This window comes from Artibeus jamaicensis, unplaced genomic scaffold (genome assembly GCF_021234435.1).
Source record: "Artibeus jamaicensis isolate MK-2021 breed Jamaican fruit bat unplaced genomic scaffold, CSHL_Jam_final scaffold_1689, whole genome shotgun sequence".
Classification (NCBI taxonomy): domain Eukaryota; kingdom Metazoa; phylum Chordata; class Mammalia; order Chiroptera; family Phyllostomidae; genus Artibeus; species Artibeus jamaicensis.
This window is the reverse complement of record NW_026522029.1, coordinates 15,689,546-15,695,974: the sequence shown is the minus strand read 5'-3', so window position 1 is coordinate 15,695,974 and position 6,429 is coordinate 15,689,546. Positions and strand designations below refer to the sequence as shown.

At 49.5% G+C, this 6,429-nt stretch overlaps 3 non-coding genes across 3 annotated transcripts; 1 reads left to right on the top strand and 2 right to left on the bottom strand.

The window, feature by feature from the left end:
- The first annotated feature begins 1,195 nt into the window (after positions 1 to 1,195).
- Positions 1,196 to 1,268, top strand: TRNAA-AGC (transfer RNA alanine (anticodon AGC)). Its single transcript has one exon. It is a non-coding gene; the product is annotated as a tRNA-Ala (tRNA).
- A 924-nt stretch (positions 1,269 to 2,192) lies between these two features.
- Positions 2,193 to 2,280, bottom strand: TRNAY-GUA (transfer RNA tyrosine (anticodon GUA)). Its single transcript is given in 2 exon segments — positions 2,193 to 2,228; positions 2,244 to 2,280. It is a non-coding gene; the product is annotated as a tRNA-Tyr (tRNA).
- A 1,926-nt stretch (positions 2,281 to 4,206) lies between these two features.
- Positions 4,207 to 4,279, bottom strand: TRNAK-CUU (transfer RNA lysine (anticodon CUU)). Its single transcript has one exon. It is a non-coding gene; the product is annotated as a tRNA-Lys (tRNA).
- Between the last annotated feature and the right edge of the window lie 2,150 nt (positions 4,280 to 6,429).

The window sequence follows — 6,429 nt, the reverse complement described above, 5'->3', positions numbered from 1 at the left end:
GGCAGTATTAGGCACGGCTGCTTGAATAGGAGGCAGCACCTGTACGGTTCTGTACAGTCCACTGTTATGCTGCAGGAGCCATCCGGCTTTCTTACCTGCCCCACTGGCTCTTCAAGGCGCCATGTGCAGGGCGCACAATGCCCACACGATGGCGCTCCTAGACCGTTTCCGTGTGTCCTCCGCGTTACGGGTATTACGAGTCACCACCCTCCCTGGCTCCCCTAATGGGCTCCCCATTGGCCGTGCCCCTCGGTACTGATTTTGTTACTCGTACTCGGAGGCTGAATTCCCCAACCGAAGTTTGCCAAGTCTGTCTTTGTGAAATGTCAATGCCCAGTACTTTCTCCAGGATTGGGGAGTGAAGACCTCACACAGTTCACAGTCCGCCAGTGGTTGGTACAGTCAGTGATAAAGCTCCACGGATCTGAGCGACGGGATGGGGCGGGCTATTTTCTTTCACCCCAATTCTACACCTGCACTCCAATAGAACCACAGGACATAAACAAACAAATGAGCGGAGGCCAAACCGAGTTCTGTGGCTGGGCATATTCTGTCCATGAAAGTGTGGCGAAAGCCCCCAGGTGGTGGTGAAAATCAAGGCAAGGTTGACCTTGAGCCACTTTGAGAACACCTAAGTTCAAAACTCTCTGCTCTAAAACGGTCTGGGAGGGGCGGGTTTCTTCTCCCAGAAATGTATGCACTTTATATCAGCTCCTACTGAAGAAGGAAGGAAGGGAGGGAGGGAGGGAGGGAGGGAGGGAGGGAGGGAGGGAAAAGAAAAGAGAAAAGAAAAGCAAATAGAAGAGAGAGCACGCATTAAAGACATACTGAAGAGCTAGCTGGAAAGGTCTGCCTTGTATGCCCTGCACAGCCTAGGGACAGTCACTTTCTCAAATAAGATATTTCTCCTTTTGCACGTCAATTTTGATCCTCTTGCTCCAATTTCAGTAAGAGGTGAATTCCAGTGTTAAATAAAGTGGTGTCTGCGCTCAGCGGATTATCTCCACGCGGAATCCAGCTCCGTGCAGCAGATTTCAGGTGGCGCTGGTGGCCTGAATTCGTGCTTTGGCTGTTTGACCGCCACAGTTCCACTCTTGAGCCCATTGGTTGATATACCAATTATAACTTGTATTCCGGAATTCTAAATTCCTTTCAAATACCAAGGTGAGTCAGGGAGAAGAATGGTACGTCGGGTGGGGAATTAGCTCAAATGGTAGAGCGCTCGCTTAGCATGCGAGAGGTAGCGGGATCGATGCCCGCATTCTCCAGTTTTACAAAAAGCTTTCTGTGAAACATTCTCAGCTAATAGATGCCCTAGGGCACAGCCACATCTCATGACAGACATGGCGCCAAAAGCCACTTGTTGGTGGCTACCTCATCGTCAGGACAGAATGGGCAAGAGTCAACTTTTTGGGATTTCTCTCATGTTTGCAGGTTTGAACAAAAACTAAAAATCCTGAGGGGAAAGATACAAGGAATTTCCAGGCGCAAAATCCTCAGCAACTCTTCCTGACCTTGATCTGTATCTTTGTCGGTGAGGAGTCTTCAATAAATATTCGGGATCACATTTTTTTGAGATGGGAGAAATGAAATTGGCACAAAATTACAAAAGTCGTTTTCTATTGTTAGGAGAGGTCTCTCTACTTTGTAATCCTCAAGGCGGGTGGAAAATCGCACATTTTTCTCCTTTTTACCCTGAAATGATTGTTTCTCTGTAGCGGTGGTTCTCAAACCTTGCAGCTCCTTAAAATCGCCCGGGAGCTTTTGAAACTATTAACGCGGGGGGGGGGGGGGGGGCGGGAGGGCGGGGGGGGCACTGCAAAGCGGCGGGAGAAGAAGCGCTTCGTGAAACCTCCCCGGACGACTGCGACCCTCACCAACCGTCCGCACTCGGGGCTGCGAATCGCCGCTACTTAGTTAAAGGGAGCAGCGGCAGTGGCCCGGAGATCCCCGCGGCCTGCGGGGCGTCACCGGGAAACCCCCCCCCCCGACGCAGGACCGTAGGACCAGCAGGGGGCGCGTGAGCCGAGGGGCCGAAGGATGGCTGAGCCCATCGGTCCTGATTACAGTAAATAATGATGGAGAACAACGATGTAAAAGCTTTGATTCGCTGTGCAGTAAGGAGGGTCTTAAAGAAATGCCCCTTCAAAACTCAAAGAGCTGGGATGAATCAGGACTCAAAAAATACTAGTTCCTTCGAGCCGGATTCGAACCAGCGACCTAAGGATGTCCGAGACGTACGACTACAGTCCTCCGCTCTACCAACTGAGCTATCGAAGGAAGCATGACAACTCCGTCCAATCCGCGGGAGCCAACTCTGTGCTCACAGCGCCGGGTGCCCGCGGCCTCCCGCCGCCGCGTCGTGGACACGTCGGCCCTGTCCCTCAAAGACCCACTGCCATGGACCAAGGAGGAAAGGGGAGCACCCGCTGGTTTGCGCAAAGGAAATCGGCACGGTGCACGGAAGTCCCCGCTTCCCGCCGCTCTCTCTCCTTTACTCTCCCCCTCTCGCTTTTTCGTTTGCGTTTGCTTTTCTTGGGCTGTAACATTTGAAAATAAGTTGCAAATATCATAACTTTCATCTTTAGACACTTCAGCGTGCACACCTATGTGTGAGGGCATTCTATATATCCCATTATTCTCACGCCTGGGAAAAGTACCAATAATTCCACTGCATCTAATAATCAGCCCATTGTCCGGTTTCTCCAATCATCCCAACAATATGATTTATTGTATTGATTTTGGAACCAGAACATAATTCAACACAAAACCCCCCATTACATTGGTTATAATGTCTTCAGTAATGTAACGACTGCGCTCCAATGCAGCCGTTTGATTGAATTTTTTCCCTTCATCGCAACCCAGATTGGGGGCTCCTATTGACATTGGATTGGTGGCACCGACCTTTTGCCGACAAGACCATAAAAATAGTTTTTCGCGTAGGTGTAGACTTCCTGTGGAATTCTAGTCTGAATAGACAGCCACATTGCGTATTCACCACGTTGAAGCGGATCGGCAGCCTCAAGCAAAAGAAATGGTTTCTAAACCACCAGAGATTCAGGTTGACTGTGTCTAAGATTGAGCCCAGGAATCTGAAATTTGAGAAACTCCTCAGGTGATTCACATATACAGCCAGACCCTGGATACCCAAACTCAGGTGTTTCCATTGAATTGTCCTGAGGCCTGAAAGAACATTAATGTGTGGTTAATTGGGCTTTATCAATGGAGAGGTATATGTGTCTCCTTTTCCTACTCATTATCGTGGGCGTGTTGATAAAACACATACCAATGAACCTACAAAAGCTTCAAAGAAATAATAAAGGAACACATGCACAGTGGGATTTTGCAGGTGTGCGGAAATCGCAAAAAGCCTTGATCAGTTTGACCAAGTGGCTGATTTTCAAGTCACTCTATTAACAGCAAAATCTGCCCCTATCTGGGATAATATTGGCGAGGCACAGCCAGGGCTGTAAGGGTCTGCTCCACAACCAGCATGGATTTGTGAGAGCAAAAGGTACATGATGGCTGCAAAGTGAACAATCATCGGTGCTGGGCAGGGCAGTATTTTCTACAGCGTAGAAAGTTCACAGGAGTTGGGGTAGAGATGCCGCCTGGATTTTGAAAAACAGGCTTAAAACTTTCGATTTTATTCTGTAGGCAATTGGAACCTGTCGTGGCTTGGCTGATTCTTTTCCTTGCCAGAGGAAGGGAAGAGAGGTTGGAAACATTTTTGTGGGCTCCATTGTGTCCCCGAGTGTGAGTGATTAGGTAGCGAAAGGCGTAGGAGACAGTGGCCATAGAAAACTGGACTCTCCATGGACATTGCTGCCTCTGGGCCTCTGCCCATCACACTTCCCTTTGGGTGGTTTTGTCCACCTTTCCCAACATCTCTGCACCCCCTTCCTGCATTCTAGACCTTTCTGATTGGCATAGTGCTTCAGAATCATCCGAGGAGCTTGAACTAGACAGAGCAAACTGTTACGGACCCAGTAAGTAGACCAGTAATCATCCTGAGCAGTATTACGCATTCCCGCCAGGGGGCGACGAGGACACACTCAGGAGTTACGGAGGCCTGAGTGGCTCAGCAGCAGTGACCACGGAACGCTCGTAAACTTGCTCGTTTGACAGCGGTCACAGGCCGGCTCTGGAGCTCAGGGGTGTGCGGAGCAGAAGCAGAAAAGCATTGAAAGCAAAGTAAAAGCAGGCCGCCCAACGTGGGGCTCGAACCCACGACCCTGAGATTAAGAGTCTCATGCTCTACCGACTGAGCTAGCCGGGCACCCGTGGAGACCCACCTCGCATCTACTCTAACAATACCCAAATTCTCTCAGAAACACCTCTGTTTTTGCTTATAGGCAAAATAACACTAAATTCAAAGAATGTAAACATTCTATGACACTGTTAGCATCCATTACACCCGCTTTGGTGACACCTTCCCCCTTTGCCCCGTTCTCACCGATCTGCAGTGGGACAGCGACCCCAGTGACCCCAGCTCCGGCCTGGCTGCCAACGTGGCTGCGCACACAGCGCGGAAGGCCCAGTTCTGGAGCCCAGACACGGCCCCGGGCTGCCTCTGCTGCCCACCGAGGCCTCCTCCCCGGTGTCGTCGCTGTCAACTTTCGCCGCTCCCGCCACCCTCTGTGGGCGGGGCCCTGCAGAAAATCTCTGCGGTTGTCGCCCCCCTTTCCAGGCCCCTTTTGCTTCTTTATTGTCCTTCACACGCTAGGCTGATACCCACAGAGAAAAGGGCGGGGGAGGTTGCAATTTTTTTAAATGTTTTTTTTATTGATTATGCTGTTACAGTTGTTCTATTCCCCCTTTCATTCCCCTCCACCCTACCCCCCCATCCCCACCATTACCCCTCCTTTAGTTTATGACCATGTGTCTCAAGTCCTTTAGATTCTATATTTCCCATGCTATTCTTGCCCCCTTCTATTTTCTATCTACTGTCTATGCTACTTATTTTCTATACCTTCTCCTCCCTTCTCCTCCTCCCACTCCCCTATTGCTAACCCTCCTTGAGATCTTCATTTCTATGTTTCCACTCCTGATCTAGCTGTCCTTTTAGCTTGCTTTTGTTTTAGGTGTGGTTGTTAATAACTGTGAGTTGGCTGTCCTTTCACTGTTCATATTTTTTATTTTCTTTTTCTTAGATTAGTCCCTTTAACATTTCATATAATAAGGGCTTGGTGATGATGAACTCCTTGAATTTGATCTTATCTGAGGAGCACTTTATCTGTCCTTCCATTCTAAATGAAAGTTTTGCTGGATAGAGTAATCTTGGTTGTAGGTCTTTGGATTTCATGACTTGGAATACCTCTTTCCAGCCCCTTCTTGCCTGTAAGGTCTCTTTTGAGAAATCTGCTGGCAGTCTGATGGGAACTCCTTTGTAGGTGACTGTCCCCTTAGCTCTTGCTGCTTCTAGGATTCTCTCCTTCATTTGAATCTTGGCTAATGTAATGATGATGTGCCTTGGTGTGTTCCTTCTTGGGTCCAACTTCTTTGGGACTCTCTGAGCTTCCTGGATTTCCTGGAAGTCTATTTCCTTTGCCAGATTGGGGCAATTCTCCTTTATTATTTGTTCAAATAAGTTTTCCACTGGTGGCTGTGCCTTTCCGCCTTCTGGTACCCCTATAATTCGGATGTTGGAGCGTTTAAAGATGTCCTAGAGGTTCCTAAGACTCTCCTCATTTCTTTGAATTCTTGCTTCTTGACTCTTTTCTGTTTGGCCATTATTTGCTTTCTTCTGGTCCACTCCATTGATTTGAGACCGAGTTTCCTTTTCATTGCTATTGGTGTCCTGTGCAATTCCATTCATTTCCATTAGTTTTGCCTTCATATATTTGTCTAATTTGTCGGTATAATCAACCAGTTCTGTGAGGATCCTGATGACCAGTGTTTTAAACTGTGCGTCTGAGAGTTTTGCTATTTCTTCATCGCTTAGATCTATGGGCTCTGGGACTTTGAGATCTTCTTGTGACATTTTTGGTCTGTTCGCGTCCTTTAAGTGTGAGAAGCGGTGCCTTGGACTCCCAGGTCGCTGGGTTGTGACGCTGTATGTGGGGGCGTGGTCAGAGCTGGGAAATGGCGGCGCCTTCCACTGCCACTTGCCGCGGGGACCCGCCAGGCCCCGGTCCAACAGCCCACTCCCTCGCCTGTCCGCCCGCGCACAAATGCCTGACCACAGTCAACACGCAGCACCGCTTCCCCGCTGTCTGCCCCACGGTCGCTCGCCTGGTCACTCGCTCGGTCGCTCACTAGGTCCAACCCTGCGCCTGGATTCCGCGCCTGGATTCCGCGCCTGAGTCCGTCTGACCGAGTTTTCCTGTGCAACCACGCTTCACCAGCCCCTGGTTTCACCCCTTACCGGTCAGGCTGAAGAATTTGTTAACGGACTTCCGGAAAGTTCAATTTTCCGTGTTCTGGCTG